The 16,611-nt window shown below is 35.8% G+C and overlaps 1 long non-coding RNA gene across 1 annotated transcript; it reads right to left on the bottom strand.

The window, feature by feature from the left end:
- Positions 1-835: 835 nt before the first annotated feature.
- LOC145058456 (uncharacterized) lies at positions 836-3,874 on the bottom strand. The gene is made up of 3 exons (XR_013686397.1): positions 3,488-3,874; positions 1,962-2,146; positions 836-1,705 (listed from the first exon to the last, which is right to left on the bottom strand). It is a non-coding gene; the product is annotated as an uncharacterized LOC145058456 (long non-coding RNA).
- Positions 3,875-16,611: the final 12,737 nt, after the last annotated feature.

Genomic DNA, 16,611 nt, shown 5'->3' with positions numbered 1-16,611 from the left:
CAGCTCGAGTAAGGACATCCTTTGCATATTTGGACTGACATAAAATCAAACCATCATCGATATAATTGGCCTCCAAGCCAAGAAAGTAATTAAGATCACCAAGATCTTTGATAGAAAATTCTTGATTTAAGCGACTAGTAAAATAAGTGATTAGCAATTCTTCATTACCCGTAAGAATGAGATCATCTACGTAGACCAACAAGTAAATAAGACATGAGTGTTTGGCATAGATGAATAAGGAGGTTTTTGCATGACTGAAACTAAACCCGTTTGCAAGTAAATATGAGCTTAGACGATGAAACCATGCTTATGGGGCTTGTTTTAGTCCATATAAAGCTTTGGACAACTTGCAAACATGATTAGGGAATTTAGGATCAATAAAACCAGGAAGTTGCTCCATGAAAACCGTTTTGTTTAATTGACCATGAAGAAAACCATTTTTGACATCGAGCTGATTTAGATACCAGTTATGTAAAACAGCAAGTGATAAAACAATGCAAACGGTTGATGGATCAGCTCGAGTAAGGACATCCTTCGCATATTTGGACTGACATAAAAACAAACCACCATCGATATAGCTGGCCTCCAAGCCAAGAAAGTAATTAAGATCACCAAGATCTTTGATAGAAAATTCATGATTTAAGCGACTAGTAAAAGAAGTGATTAGCGATTCTTCATTACCCGTAAGAATGAGATCATCTACGTAGACCAACAAGTAAATAACACAGGAGTGTTTGGCATAGATGAATGGGGAGGTTTCTGCATGAATGAAACTAAACCCGTTTGCAAGTAAAAAACGAGCTTAGACGATGAAACCATGCTCATGGGGCTTGTTTTAGTCCATATAAAGCTTTGGACAACTTGAAAACTTGATTAGGGGATTTAGGATCAATAAAGCCAAGAGGTGTCTCCATGAAAACCATTTTGTTTAATTAAGCATGAAGAAAACCGTTTTTAAAATCGAGTTGATGTAGATACCAATTATGTAAAACAGCAAGTGACAAAACAATGCAAACAGTTGATGCTTTAAAAACTGGAATGCAGTTATAAGAGTAGTCAAGAAAGGGAATTTTAGTGAAACCTTGGGCCACAATACATGCTTTAAATCATTCTATCGAAACATAACAGTTGAATTTTGTGCGATAAACCCATTTGGAGCCAACCACATTAGAGGCTAGTGGACTAGGAACTAAAGCCTACGTGTGATTCTGTTTAAGAGCGTCCATTTCATCCTGCATTGCAAGCATCCATTTCGGATTTTTGGCGGCTGTCTTGGGACCTTTATGCTCAAGAGAAGAAATCAATGAAACATGTAGATCATGCATGGAAAGAGAAGTAAAATCCAGAAGTTGTTTAGGTTTTGTAATCCCGGACTTTGATCGAGTAGTCATAGGATGCGTCGATCTTGGCCCACGTAGATTGACTGATGAAGTAGTTGTCTATGGTGGCGTGGATGGTGGATTAGACGATTGTTGTGGCATCTCGGATGAAGAAGAGAAAGAGATATCCTCTGAGTCGGGTTGACATAAATGACAAGGTGGAATAGTATCGACCTTGTAGGGATCTGTGATGGGCTTTGTTGTGGGCTGTGAAGAAGAGAAAGAAGCAGCAGACCCATTCTGTGGAGTAGTCGGCGAGATACCAGGTCCATCATCAAAGAAGGAGTACAGGTCCAGTTTAGAAAAGTATGTATTATTAGAAGTTCCTGAGAAAAAGAATGAAGTTTCATTAAACTTAGCATGGTGTGTAATATATACTCGAGATGTTATAGGATTAAGACATTTATAGCCCTTGTATTGAAAATCATAGCCAATGAAAATGCATTGTATACTTCATAGAGCTAGTTTATGAGCGGAATAATCTCGTAAATAAGGGTAGAATTGGCATCCAAATATGTGAAAATTCCCATAGTGAGGCATACATGAATACAATAATTCAAATAAAGAATGATTGTCAAGTACCTTGGTAGGTAAGAAATTTATAATAAACTTTGTTGAAGCAAATACATCAACCCAATAAGAAGTGGGTACGTGAGCATGAAACAACGTCTCCAAGCTTGTCTCAACAATATGTCTATGTTTGCGTTCCGCACGACCATTTTGTTGTGGAGTGTAAGGACAAGATATTTAGTGAAAAGTGCCATTATCTTCAAAAAAAATTAGCGAACAGTGTTATTGAGAAATTCAGTACCCCCATCACTTTGAAAAACTTTGATAGTCCTAGAAAATTGAGTTTGGACAAGCTTAATAAATGTTGTTAAAACTGCATAAAAACTGGACTTGGATTTTAAAAGGTAAAACCAAGTGAAGCATGAGTGATCATCTACAAAAATAACATAATAGAGATATCATGATGAAACAGTGGTCCCCACAAGTCATAATGTATTAAATCTAAGGGATATAAAGAGTGTTTTGGATTTAATTCAAATGGTAATCGTTGCCCTTTAGAAAGCTGACATGGTTCACAAATAATAGCTTTTGGTTAAATCAAAGTAACATGCAAAACACCCAATTTGTTTTAAATAGACATACCATCAAAAGAAGTATGTCCTAATTTTGATTTATGCCATAACTCAAATGAGGCTTTGTTGGAGACTCTAGAAATTGCAACCAAAGTTGTGGGGTAATATCAAAGCATATATAAACCATCTTCACATGTTCCTTATGCTATCACCTGTTTTCTTGCCCGGTATTGAATATTAAAAAATTATCGAGAAAAGTGAACAACAACCGGGTGATCCGTGGTGAGTTTACTAATAGATAGAAGATTCCTAGTTAAGTTAGGGACAACCAATACACCACACAATGACAAATTTTTGGAAATCATAGAATTGCTCGTGTGAGAAATAGGGAGTTTATCATAATTACCAAAAAGAACATCCATATTACCCGAGTAAGGAGCCAGTTGAGAGATATGATCTGGAAAAGAAGAGATGTGCTCCTATGTCAACATACCAATCAGGATGACCTTGTGTGACGTGGCATTGAGAATGAAAAGCTTGAGCTAGATTTGAGTCTGAAGTAGGTGCATTAGTGGCATAAGTGTGGAGTTTGGGACATGAAGATGCAAAATGCCCATTTGTTCGACATAACTGACGATGGGGAGGATGACGACCTCCACGTCCACGACCACCATTAGAACCACCACGAGAACCACTACCATTAGAGCCACCACGAGAATAATGTTATTGTCGTCCACGAGAGTTGTTGGACATGTTCTGTTGAGACATTAAGGCAACGGGAGGAGTAGTGTGACCATGAAGAGTTTGAATGAATAACTCATGGCCTTCAGTCTGTGTAACTAAACCTCTGAAAAGTGGGGATGGTTTAGATGTTCGAATAGTTGTGGAGAAGGTTTCGAATGAGGTTCCCAATCCACAAAGAAACCAATAATTTTTTTTCCATCTCCTCAATAGGTTGGCCAATAGCAGTAAGTTTATCACAAGAAGTCTTGAATTTGAGAGCATAATTAGAAACAGAAGTTGTACCTTTTGTCATCTGATGAAGAGAATCTCGTAAAAAGTGAATATGTTCAAAAGATGAGTTGTTGTATGTAGTTTCCAAGGTAGACCAAATAGTGTGAGAAGTGGAGAGACCAAGGATCTCGGCAGCAGCCCCCTCGGTGAGAGAGGAATTTAGTAGAATGACAACCTTCTGATCTAAATCGGTCCATGTAAGGAACACAAGATTTGGGACAGATTTGTTATCTGCTTCAATTGTTGCAGGAGGAGCGATGGAGGTGCCGTCAATATGACTTAAAAGCTTCTAATGAGAAAATAGAGGCATTATTTGATTTATCCATAGAAGGTAATTCATGGAAGAGAGTTTAATAAGAATCATATGAAGAAGAGTATTTATAGTGAAGATGAGGTGCTAGGAAGAAATCGGAGGGTTTTAGGTAAGAAGAAAAAAGACGTATTAATGTGAGGAAGGAGGGTTTTTTAGGCTGATACCATGTAAAATGTTTATAATTTCAATCACACCTCAATCGTGTGAAAAGTCTGTGTATTTATATTAACAAAATACAAACTAATTCTCTGTATTAAAAGAAAGATAATATAAGATATAAACAAATATATATTTATATAATAAGTTGGTGGTGATGTGGAATTGATATATATAGCATTTTAGCCTTGATTGTCTAAGGATGTCACATTTGGTTAACTGTGATAATTTTCACAATTATAAATTAAGAATTAATGAACGCCTTTATATATTATTATTTTATTTTTATTTTTTTGTCCTAATTCGACCTTTAACTTTGTAGAATCAAGCCGACCTGATAATTTTCACACGACAAAACTTCAAATTCGAAAAACCTCACAGATGGTCTCTGTGGTTTCAAAACTTTTAACAAATGGTCATTTTCGCTAACTTCGTTAGCTTTTGACCGTTAAGTGAATGACATTTCTGTGTTTTCACTTACAGGGACCATTTTTGAAGTTTTTCCCTTATTTAAAAAAAAGAAAAAAATTATTATTTAATATAGAAAATGTCTCTCTCTCTCTCTCTCATAAAACACACCTCCTATGGTTCCTCTTTATTTGATCGTAACAAAAAAAATACTCTTTTGAAGAAAAGCCCTAAACCAATCTAGAACACCATTGTTGGACAGCTTCCAAAAACCATCGAATCGCCACCTCATCTCCAGCCTCCGCCACCAGAGAGCACGTTTTGACTCCCACCCCACATATCGATTCATCACAAGTTCATCATCAACAGATTCATTACCATTGTGATTATAATCAGCTGTTGTACAAGTGAAATTGATGCTTTTAAAAATAAAGAGTGATTGAATTGATGCTCTAAAGATAGAGAAGACAAGTTTTTAAGCTAGGTTAACTGATTTCAGGGACCAAAACCTCATGGATTTCGAGCTCCAAAGGTTGGTTGAATCCAAGACGAGTGAAATCGATGTATGTAAACAAGTTGAAGATCTACATGTATGCTTTTCTTTTCCCTGCAACTATATGTGATTTCTATTGGTTTAGAGTAAAATAATACAAAAATACCCCCTTTCCCCCTTTGATTTTGGGTTTCGGGTATGAATGAGAATAGAATTTGAACAGAATAGAACTTGAACAAGGAAAATGGGAGATTATAATAAGGAAGACGATCTGGTGGTGGATGTCACAGTGATTGTGGAAGCTTCGATGTTATGGAGTAGAGGAATAAGTGTGCTATGTGGTGGATGGATGGTGGGAATAGTGATGTAGAAAAAGATGAACGTGATAGGGGGTTGGAGATGAGGAGATGCGATCTGAGCATTTTTTTTCTAATCTCACCAAAACCAAAATCTCTCTAATTTGATGTTGTAGTTGTGCGATGTTGACTATCAGTTTGGGGTTTGATTTTGGTGGTGAGAGTGTAAGTTGAAGAATATGGGATGGTGTAGGTTTTGTGTTTGTTTTTATCCAAAACAGATGATGATAATCAAGCGTTCTCCTTCTTTTTGTTGTAACCATTTGATAAGCTCCATTGTTCAACTTTCAAATGGTGAAGCTTCATTTGGGTTATTTTATCATTGTATGGAATTTTTTTGATTTATTGGTCTGTAATAAGATATAATTTTATATGGCAAAATTTAAAATGAACTTTCAGATGACGCTAATTGAGAGAGAGAGAGAGAGAGAGAGAGAGAGAGAGAGAGAGAGACCTTTTCTATATTAAATAATAATTTTTTTTCTTTTTTTTTTAAATAAGGGCAAAACTTCAAAAATGGTCCCTGTAATAGTGAAAAGACAGAAATGTCCTTCACTTAACGGTCAAAAGCTAACGGAGTTAGCGAAAATGACCATTTGTTAAAAGTTTTGAAACCACATTAACCATTTGTGAGGTTTTTTGAACTTAAAGATTAAACTTGATATTTTCGAAAACTATAAGAACCATTTTTGAAGTTTTCTCTTTTCATAATTATAAATTAAGAATCAATGAAAGCCTTTTTATATTATTATTATTATTATTATTATTATTATTATTATTATTTTATCTTTTTTGTCCTAATTCGATCTTTAACTTTGTAGAATCAAGCCGACATAATTTTTTTTTTAAATTCGAGATTCCATTTTAACTTTATAATATATTATTTTGACACTTTTATTTCTAAACTTTTGTGTTTATTATCCATAATGTATAATCTGATTTTTCTTAAAAAATTTGTTTGATAACTTGTAAAAAAAATATTTTTTACTTGCTTATTTTATATATGTTTGGTTATATGTTTAAAGTGGTCAATATTTTGACGTAAATTTAAAACTTTCATTATTTGGTTTTTGTTTACATACGTGTCGGTATAAATTTGGTTTGACCAATATTTTAAACAGTTCGAACAGGCAAGTCGAACCGATTCGACCGGAAAACCGAAGAAGAGAGTAGTTCAACTAGCACTCGTTTTATGTCTATTTCTCTGGACAGGAATGAACCGACTGGTTTTTACAAAAAAAAAACGCTTAAACCAGTTAAATTGAATCGATTGAACCAATTAAGTTGAATAAAAACACACGAAAATAAAATATTTTGCATAACAAATTTTGGTGGTCGTATCACATCTAATTAGATTTTTTTTAAATTAAATAAAAACACATAGTAATGTTATGAGTTTTTTTTTTGATATGTGTGTATTCATCTAAAATTATATTTTGTATTATATTTTATTTTCTATTTGATGTATATGAACTTATGTAAAACTTTTAGTTATGCATTTTTTTATAATGTATTTGGAGTGATATATAACTTATTTTTATATGTAATTTAATGTTTGAACATGTTTTTATGTATATCTTTAATGTTTGAACTTGTGTATATATGAAAATAATAATAATAATAATAATAATAATAATAATAATAATAATAAAAATTCTAGAACATGGTTGACCTGACTGGTCGCCATACCAGTTAAACGAAAAAACCAGTTTTTAAAACATTGAGTTTGTCTATGTTTTAATTTATTTTTTTAACTTTTTCATGCTTAGTTTTATATACATCATGCCACTTCAAACATATTAATCGGGTCACGTATAATACATTTTTTAGTATTTAAATTTATTTTGGTTAATGTTGTGACATGTGGTCAGGCTGTCGGGTCGTCTGTGCTGGATTCGGATCGGATATTTGGAAGTAATGTCGTCAGCGAGTCTTCAGCGAGACACCTAAGCTACAGTCACAACAAAGTCGTTAGAGTTTCCCCAGGGAATGTGTCCCGGGAGCAAGCTCTTACGATCAAGTTAGATCGGTTGGTAGAGTTGAGATGGTTCTCCCTAGCTGGAGAAAACCATCTTGGTGTGTGTTATGTCAATTATGAGGATTGATTTGGCATGCAGAATTAAATGAACACAAAGAACACGGTGATTTGGGTGCTAAAAGATATATTCGATCATAGTATATAAGTACAAAAAAGGAATTAGTCTAGAACTTCATAAATATCTCACTCACTGGTCACTATGAACTACATCTCTCAAGCACACTTCTACAAGTGGTATGAAACCCATTATATATATATATATATATATATATATATATATATATATCATGTCACAAGGCATCACTACCACATGCAAGTGGGTTTATAAGAGTCAAACCATTACAAATTCCTTCTGTGACATCCCTGTTTTCACGACCAGAAAAGACCAATTTGTTTATGCTTTGTTTTATAAAATCAGAGTAATCCTTTGATTAAAAGAGTTGCGGAATTTGTTTCCAAAACAAAATATGATAAAATTTATCAAAGCATTTCTTAAAGAAATGTATTTTAATTATATAACAAAATCTCAGGATATCATGTTCCAATACAGACCAAAAGCATAAACAGAACTTACATTTATCTATACTAGTTATTTACATTTCCTTTACTCACTCAGTGTAATTTAGCATCGTATCGATACCTGTGATATAAATATATTGAGTGGGTCAAGTAGGGAAAACCTGGTGAGCATATAGGGTTTTCAACCCACAATAAAATATTATTTTATATTTAATCATCAAACAATCAACTCAATTACCCACCCCCATTATCTCCTTTTATTTCTTAAAGATTTACCCTAAGAATCAGCTATTCCTCATTCATTTATTCCTAAGGATTATCCTAAGGAATCAACACGAAATCCATCGTTGCCAGGGTTTTCTCAACAGGCACTAAATCCATAGTTACCAAGGTTTATCTCGTTTATTGACATTATCATTTTAGAGTCTCCTCTCGTAATACAGGTGAATGTGTTTTTAGAGTACACCGGTGAACATCAAGCCCACAACACCTACAAGTTGCGAGTTTGCTAGTGTTCCACTAGACTGTCTAGAATAATCTGTGGTTGTCATCCCCACTCTGCTGAATGATGGGGCCATCGTTTGGTTAAAGATTTCAGTCATTTTCACCTGTCACCCTCATCTCATGATCTATATCATCTTTCGTCTCATCCTCAAACTCATCTTTCCCCACACACCAACTATTTCATCTACCCATGTTCTACCCAACATATTTGTAGATATAAATTACATATATAGTTTAAATCATTTAAAAACCTATATAATACATTCATTCAACATCCATCTCAAGTAAACAAACAATATATATATATATATATATATATATACACACACACACACACACACACATAACACGTATTTTATAACAAATACTTCATATCTATGTGTAAGGTGAAAGTAACTACACACTCACTTGATTAGACGATGCTCGGACAACACTACGACTCTTCAAGTACTATTCTTTTGATGTAACAGGGATTTCTTCCAAAAACCGAGCTTCTCGTGGGCAGAGCTTCGGCTCGAAACTCTTTTCTTCTCGGGATCTTCGGGGCTTCGGGACTTGCTTCGGGTGTCGGGGTGATACCGGGGCTTCGGGGGTATAACTTGCACGTAAAACGAGGTAATATGGGTGAGAGAGAAGAGATTTGGAAACCATAAACGGCTGGACTCGACTTCTATTTATAGGATGGGTCTGGCCCTCGAATGCGGCACGTTCCCTCCTAATACGCAGCGCGTTACCCGAATGCTGCGCATAGGAGCGGGGTTTGGTCTTTATCCGATGAGAGCTCTGAGTCAGCAGAGACGTGGCTAATCTGAGGCCTAGCAATGAACGCGGGGTGTTCCCCTTCCGAACGTTGGGCGTTCCCTTTTGACATGCCTCGGTTTGTGTGCCTCGAACTTCAGAAATTCATAACTTTCGCAGACGAGCTCCATTTTCAACGTTCTTTATATCCACGCGTAGGTGAGATTATGCTCTACAACTTCCATTTAGACTCCGTCGGCTAATTTTGACTTTATTTTTATTATATTATTTTTAGTAGGCCGGGACAGGAAAACTCCGTTAGAAATTCATAACTTCTTCATCTGACGTCCGTTTTCGTCTGTCTTTTTACCGTTGAACTACTATCGACGAGATCTTCGATTCTCGTTTAGATTGTTTCGACTAGAAATCACTCGATCTCATAATCGAACTTTGGGCTGCATACTGCTAAGTTGAAACTTCGAAAAATCATAACTTCCTCATACGAAGTCAGATTTAGACGTTCTTTTTATGCACGCTCTCGGTTTAATGTATTCTATGAATTTCGTTTGGATTGCTAAGGCTAATTATTACTCTATCGTAAATTCACTATTTACGTTGCGCTGCGTCGTGCCGGTTCTGTCGCGAAACTTCGACATGTCATAACTTCTTCGTTATAACTCAGATTTCAGCATTCTTTATATATCCGGAATCCTTGTCACGACCACTACAAATTAGTTAAGATTATTCATTCTAAATAATCTTTTATCAAAAAGTCACTTTTGATGCTTATCGTCTCTAAATTGACTAGCCCAGATCTACAGGCGTTACAATTATCTCCCCCTTAGGATGATTATGTCCCAGAATCATCAACGAAAATAGGGCTTGTATAATGATTCCATACGTTATCTTTCCGTCCTAAGTAATAACCGTAATATATATGTTTCTTCGAATGTGTATCTAACTCTTGGACTTCTTGACAGCAGGCGATGCTCAATCTTGCACCTACTCCTCGTACTATGTTGGACTTTCAATTGTAACCTTCGAGTTACAAAATAAATCCTTATTGAGGACTCCTTCTTCTTAGAATAAGTACTTTCCTTCATTTATTGTAATAGACTGATGGGTCATGTTCTAATGACCTTTCATCGTATGATGCAACGCTTAGACTCAAGTCTCTTAGAGTCAAATTTCAGAATGGAATATACCTTCCTTCATATTCTAATGTGATATAATTACATTTTTTAGCATGTAACATTTCTAGCTACTAACTTTTTTTAACAACGAGCGTGATACTATTGATCGCATTGATTTCAATCTTCTGACTTAAGTCAGATGTTACATCTAACTTGGTTCTCTGAACCATGTAACAAACTCATCATATTCGGACTCAATTTGATATGACTACTAGGGTCGAAATAACAATCATCTTACTAGTCATTACCGAAACAATGATAATGACATACTTGATTAAAATGGAATCAATTACTAGCTTCTTGGAAACCTTGTGACTTTCCCTGATACAAGTGTGAGTCTTGTGCTTCCGGTAGTATAGGGCTCTACTACCATTCACACCTACTCATACTCGTCCCAAGTATTGTCTCACAGTCCCCAAGTTTTATCTCCTAAAATCACAAAACAATTTAATTCATATGAATGTGTCCAAATAATCATAAAAATTTCCCTAGGCTCTACTAGGACTTCTTTCATGCGTATCTTCAATCATCAATCATGCTTCGATTCGATTGGTGATGGAAATGCTAGATGATGGGACAACTTCAAGAATTACGCCAACCGTTCCATCATCCTGCCAATCGAAGGTGTACTTCAGACGTATTGTACTCCTTTAAACATATTGTTATTTTATCAGACATATTCTAAAGGCAAGATACCACTTACGATATCTTCCGATAGGTGCCATTCAATACATCAGATAACAAAACCAGGGTTTATATTATTTCTTGAAACTATTACACAAAAGTTCAAGTTCACTATATACTATGCCTCTAATAGGCTACACCATAAGTTACTATTCACACTGCTACTTTATAACTTGATCTTTGGATATAAAATCCTCATCCTTGATTGCTCGCATTATTGTTTGCTTCATCGAGGATCATTTCAAATGCTCTTGTCTTTGTCTTTGGCGATGCATTTAGTCTTGCTCCCTCATTCTTCTTCTGGCAGTCCCTAGATAAATGCCCTTCTTCTCGGCATTCATAGCACACCCTCTTGCTTGATACACACTTGTTGGCGTAATGCCCTGTCTTTCCACATTTGTAGCAAGTCACCTCTTCGTCGCATCTCTCATAGTTCTTTAGTGGTACACTTGGCTTTGTAACTCTCATCGGGCATTCTTGCTTGAAGTGTCCCTCTTTACTACCCTTAAAGCAAACTTCTTCCTCGGTTGGGAATTCATGGGCATAGTGACCAGTCTTTCTGTATTTGAAGCAGGTCACTTCCTTAGGGCATCTCCCGTTGTGTTTTCTTCCATACTTGTCACACCATTTTGCTTCACCTACTCCTCCAGACTTTGAGAACATGTTGTTCTTGTCAGACCTTGAAGACCCCTCAAATTTCCTCTTCTTGCCAACTTCAACCTTGTTGGCGATACTATTGTTGATCACTTCTTCGACTGACTTAGCAACCCTGATACTTATCTCAAGAGTAGGTGCCTGGAGTACTAGCACACTAAGTTCATCCTTACTTTGTTGAAGTAAGCGCTTTCTTTCTTCCATCTTTGGATCCAACATCATTCGCACCATTGCGTATACTCCCGCCATCGTGATTGGCTCAGGTGTAACTGTTAGTTCTGGTGCACTCCCAATCACTTGTGGCTCAGACTGCGGGTTGTCGTTTCCCAATCCACTTTGTGTGCTTGCCATTTCGATTTATACACCAAATTAGGCGAATTTAGATCTCTATCATGATATACGTTCAAATCATCCTTATCACTCCGAAACGTTTACATGTTAGTTGTAATATCATAGTCGTATGCTTAGAATCCTAAACACATAAGGTTTCCAGATCTGGTTGGCAACAAACTGTAGATCCGAACAAATAATATCATATATGGCAAACATATAACATTTAGCACATAAATGCATTTTAGACATCTTTCCTAAAATAAACTAGTGCTTGTGTCTAAAATATAGCAGACACTCATCTCACAATCTTCACTTAGCATTCTAAGTTTAAGTCTAGAAATCCTACAAAATCCTAGTTCGCTTAAACTAATGCTCTGATACCAACTGTGACATCCCCGTTTTCACGGCCAGAAAAGACCGATTTGTTTATGCTTTGTTTTATAAAATCAGAGTAATCCTTTGATTAAAAGAGTTGCAGAATTTGTTCCCAAAACAAAATTTGATAAAATTTATCAAAACATTTCTTAAAGAAATGTATTTTCATTATATAACAAAGTCACAGGATGTCATGTTCCGATACAGACCAAAAGCATAAACAGAACTTACATTTATCTATAATGATTTACATTTCCTTTACTCACTCAGTGTAATTTAGCATCGTATCGATAACTGTGATATAAATATATTGAGTGGGTCAGGTTGGGAAAACCTGGTGAGCATATAGGGTTTTCAACCCACAATAAAATATTATATTATATTTAATCATCAAACAATCAACCAAATTACCCACCCCTATTATCTCCTTTTATTTCTTAAAGATTTACCCTAAGAATCAGCTATTCCTCGTTCATTTATTCCTAAGGATTGACCTAAGAATCGACACGAAATCCATCGTTTCTAGGGTTTTCTCAATAAGCACTAAATCGATAGTTACCAAGGTTTATCTTGTTTATTGACAGTATCGTTTTTGGGACTCCTCTCGTAATACAAGTTAATGGGTTTTTAGAGTACACCGGTGAACATAAAGTCCATAACACCTACAAGTTGCGAGCCTACTAGTGTTCCACTGGACTGTCTAGAATAGTCCGTGGTTGTCATCCCTATTCTGCTGAATGACGGGGCCATCGTTTAGGTAAATGTTTCACTCATTTTTCACCTGTCACACCCATCTCATGATCTATATCATCTTTCGTCTCATCCTCAAACTCATATTTCCTCACACACCAACTATTTCATCTACCCATGTTCTACCCAACATATTTGTAGATATAAATTACATATATAGTTTAAATCATTTAAAACCCTATATAAAACATTCATTCAACATCCATCTCAAGTAAACAAACAATATATATATATATATATATATATATATATATATATATATATATATATATATATATATATATATACACACACACACATAGCACGTATTTTATAACAAACACTTCATATCTATGTGTAAGGTGAAAGTAACTACACACTCACTTGATTAGACTATGCTCGGACAACACTACTGCTCTTCAAGTACTATTCTTTTGATGTAACTGGGATTTCTTCCAAAAACCGGGCTTCTCACGGGTAGAGCTTCGGCTCGAAACTCTTTTCTTCTTGGGATCTTCGGGGCTTCGGGTTTCGGGCTGATACCGCGGCTTCGGGGGTATAACTTGCACGTAAAACGAGGTAATATGGGTGAGAGAGAAGAGATTTGGCAACCATAAACGGTTGGACTCGAATTCCATTTATAGGAGGGGTCTGGCCCTTGAACGCGACACGTTCCCTCCTGGTATGCAGTGCGTTCGTCGAACGTTGCGTGTAGGAGCGGGGTTTGGTCTCTATCCGATATGAGCTCCGAGTCAGCAGAGACATGGCCAATCTGAGGCCTAGCAACGAACGCGGGGCGCTCCCTTCTGATATGCCTCGGTTTGCGTGCCTCAAACTTCATAAATTCATAACTTTCGCATACGAGATCCGTTTTTGGCGTTCTTTATATCCACGCGTAGGTGAGATTATGCTCTACAACTTTCTTTTAGACTCTGTCGGCTAATTTTGATTTTATTTTTATTATATTATTTTTAGTAGGCCGGGACAGGAAAACTCCGTTAGAAATTCATAACTTCTTCATCCGACGTCCGTTTTCGTCTGTCTTTTTACCGTTGAACTACTATCGACGAGATCTTTGATTCTTGTTTAGATTGTTTTGGCTAGAAATCACTCGATCTCATAATCGAACTTTGGGCTGCATACTGCTAAGTCGAAACTTCGAAAAATCATAACTTCCTCATACGAAGTCAGATTTAGACGTTCTTTTTATGCACGCTCTCGGTTTAATGTATTCTATGACTTTCGTTTGGATTGCTAAGGCTAATTATCACTCTATCGTAAATTCACTATTTACGTTGCGCTGCGTCGTGCCGGTTCTGTCGTGAAACTTTGACAGGTCATAACTTCTTCGTTATAACTCGGATTTCGGCATTCTTTATATTTCCGGAATCCTTGTCACGACCACTACAAATTAGTTAAGATTATTATTCTAAATAATCTTTTATCAAAAAGTCACTTTTGATGCTTATCGTCTCTAAATTGACTAGCCCAGATCTACGGGCGTTACACATTCATACATAACTTTGCGTCCCAACATTCTCCCCCTCAAAGTTAGGAATGAATGGCCTGCTTCAATCTTCCAAAAATGAGCAACTTCACGAACTTAGCCTCAAGTGTGACACATGTAGAGATGAACTTCAAATCTTCAATTCTTCAATGATCTTCCAATCCGGGTTATAGAGTGTGAGTCCTTACAAACCGAGCATCAAAAGACAATTAGGAGTATCCAAGCCTCCACAAGATTACCCAAATTTGAGCATAAAAGCAAACTCCAAAAATCTTCAATAAATCCAAACCCATTATGAACCAAGAAAACCCAAAACACTTCCAAATCTCCAATCGAATCACTTCGTAAATTTCGTTGCTCAAGGTCACTTCGGTCTTCACGTCTGCGTAATATGAAAAATTCAACTTTCGAATTCTCATATTTAATTCTCTCCCCTTTTTTATAATAAAAAAATGATTATAAAACCAAAAAGGAATAAGAAAGCACTCAAATTCGGAATTTTTCTATACAAAACTCCCCTTAACACATGGCATAAACGTTTTGCATAAATCCGGAAATCCAAAAATATTTCAATTTTCGAATATGATTTATTCACGGACCGCCTTTAACAAATTTTCAAAATTTTGGGTAGAAACTATCAATTTTAAAATTCTACAGTGACCTGGTGTGCCGAAAACAGCAAATGCGAAACTTTACCCCAACTGCAAAATTTGGCATAAAGTGTTAATTCTCAGTAACTATAGGGGTTTGTTTCGAAAATATTCTCAGTTTTTCAGAATTTTCAGCCTATCATAGAAACTAGATAAATTCTGCCATTTCGCATAAACTACAGGGATTCGAAATGAAAATTCGGCATTTAACACCATTTTTGTTTCCATGTCGAAGGTGGGTAAAATATGTCAATTTGTTGATAGTTGAGGGATTCGAATCGACACTATTTGCTTCTTCTTCAACTGTACTTCGTTATCAGATGTGTTGTATCGTGCTTCGACTATAACAAGTCAATACCCAATTCAAAGGTATCTTCGACTGCTAATTACTCGATTTTGAGACCTTCCCAATTGATATCCAAATCAGTGACCTTCGTTCTCAAGCCACAACCTTCGCTATCGATGCAAACTATAAACCCATAGTGAAGGTACCAAATCTCGATCCATAGATGTCGAAATCGATTTCAAACAAAAATACTATTGACCCCAAAATCGAACGTTCGACATCAAAATCACAGCTTTCCCAGTCAATCCCATTTGATTTGTTTGACCTCTAAACTCCAAAACGAGACCACAGATAACAAATCTCAATCCAAAACGATTGTTCGACCCGTAAATCACGAACTCAATTTTGATTCTTGAACACTGACTTCAATTCGTTTCCAGATTACATAACCATAAGTCAACATTGCGTTTGACCAAACATCGCTTTTGACCTCAAACATGAATTCACAATGTCGACTCCAACTCAAACACATTCGATCTCAACATTCCTTCTGTTCTCAATTTATTCCAGTAGACATTCGACATCAACATTGACAATGAAGAGTTCGATTTCCAAATCATTAACCAAGTGTCGAACAAAAAAACCATCAAAACCATCGTAACCTTCGATACCAAGAACAGAAACACAACCCAATTCGAAATTAAACCCCAAATCAAGCTTGATTTTGACATCAACAACCCAAATACAAATTGTATCTTCAAATTTCAACCTCGAATTCATTGATTCAACACTTAAAATTCTATTTTAACTTTCTTCTGAGTTTGAATTTTCGAAATCAAAAGTCAACAAACACGAAATTGAATATTCTAACATCAAATTTCAGATCAAAAAGTGTTTAAACAACTGTTCTTCATCATATTCAAGTGTTCTTGACAATATTCATCCAAATCAAAGAGCCAATTTTCGATTTCTTAGCTTTTACTTGATCATAATTGATTTTTGGGATTGAACACAACTAATTTAATCGATTCACAAGTTTAGAATCACAAACAACTTCTAATCAATTAACAAAATCGTTGAAATGAAAACTGGAACTCAAGAACACTCGTGATCAATAAATCGAGACATGTTCTTCAGAGGGTACAACTGATAAAGCGTCGTATGACAAGGATCATTGACCAACATCGATTTAGCTTGAAT

The sequence above is a fragment of the Lactuca serriola genome, chromosome 6, assembly GCF_051521515.1.
Source record: "Lactuca serriola cultivar US96UC23 chromosome 6, Lser_US96UC23_V15, whole genome shotgun sequence".
Taxonomy (NCBI): domain Eukaryota; kingdom Viridiplantae; phylum Streptophyta; class Magnoliopsida; order Asterales; family Asteraceae; genus Lactuca; species Lactuca serriola.
Note: the sequence above shows the minus strand (reverse complement) of the source record. Positions and strands in the feature narration are given on the sequence as shown.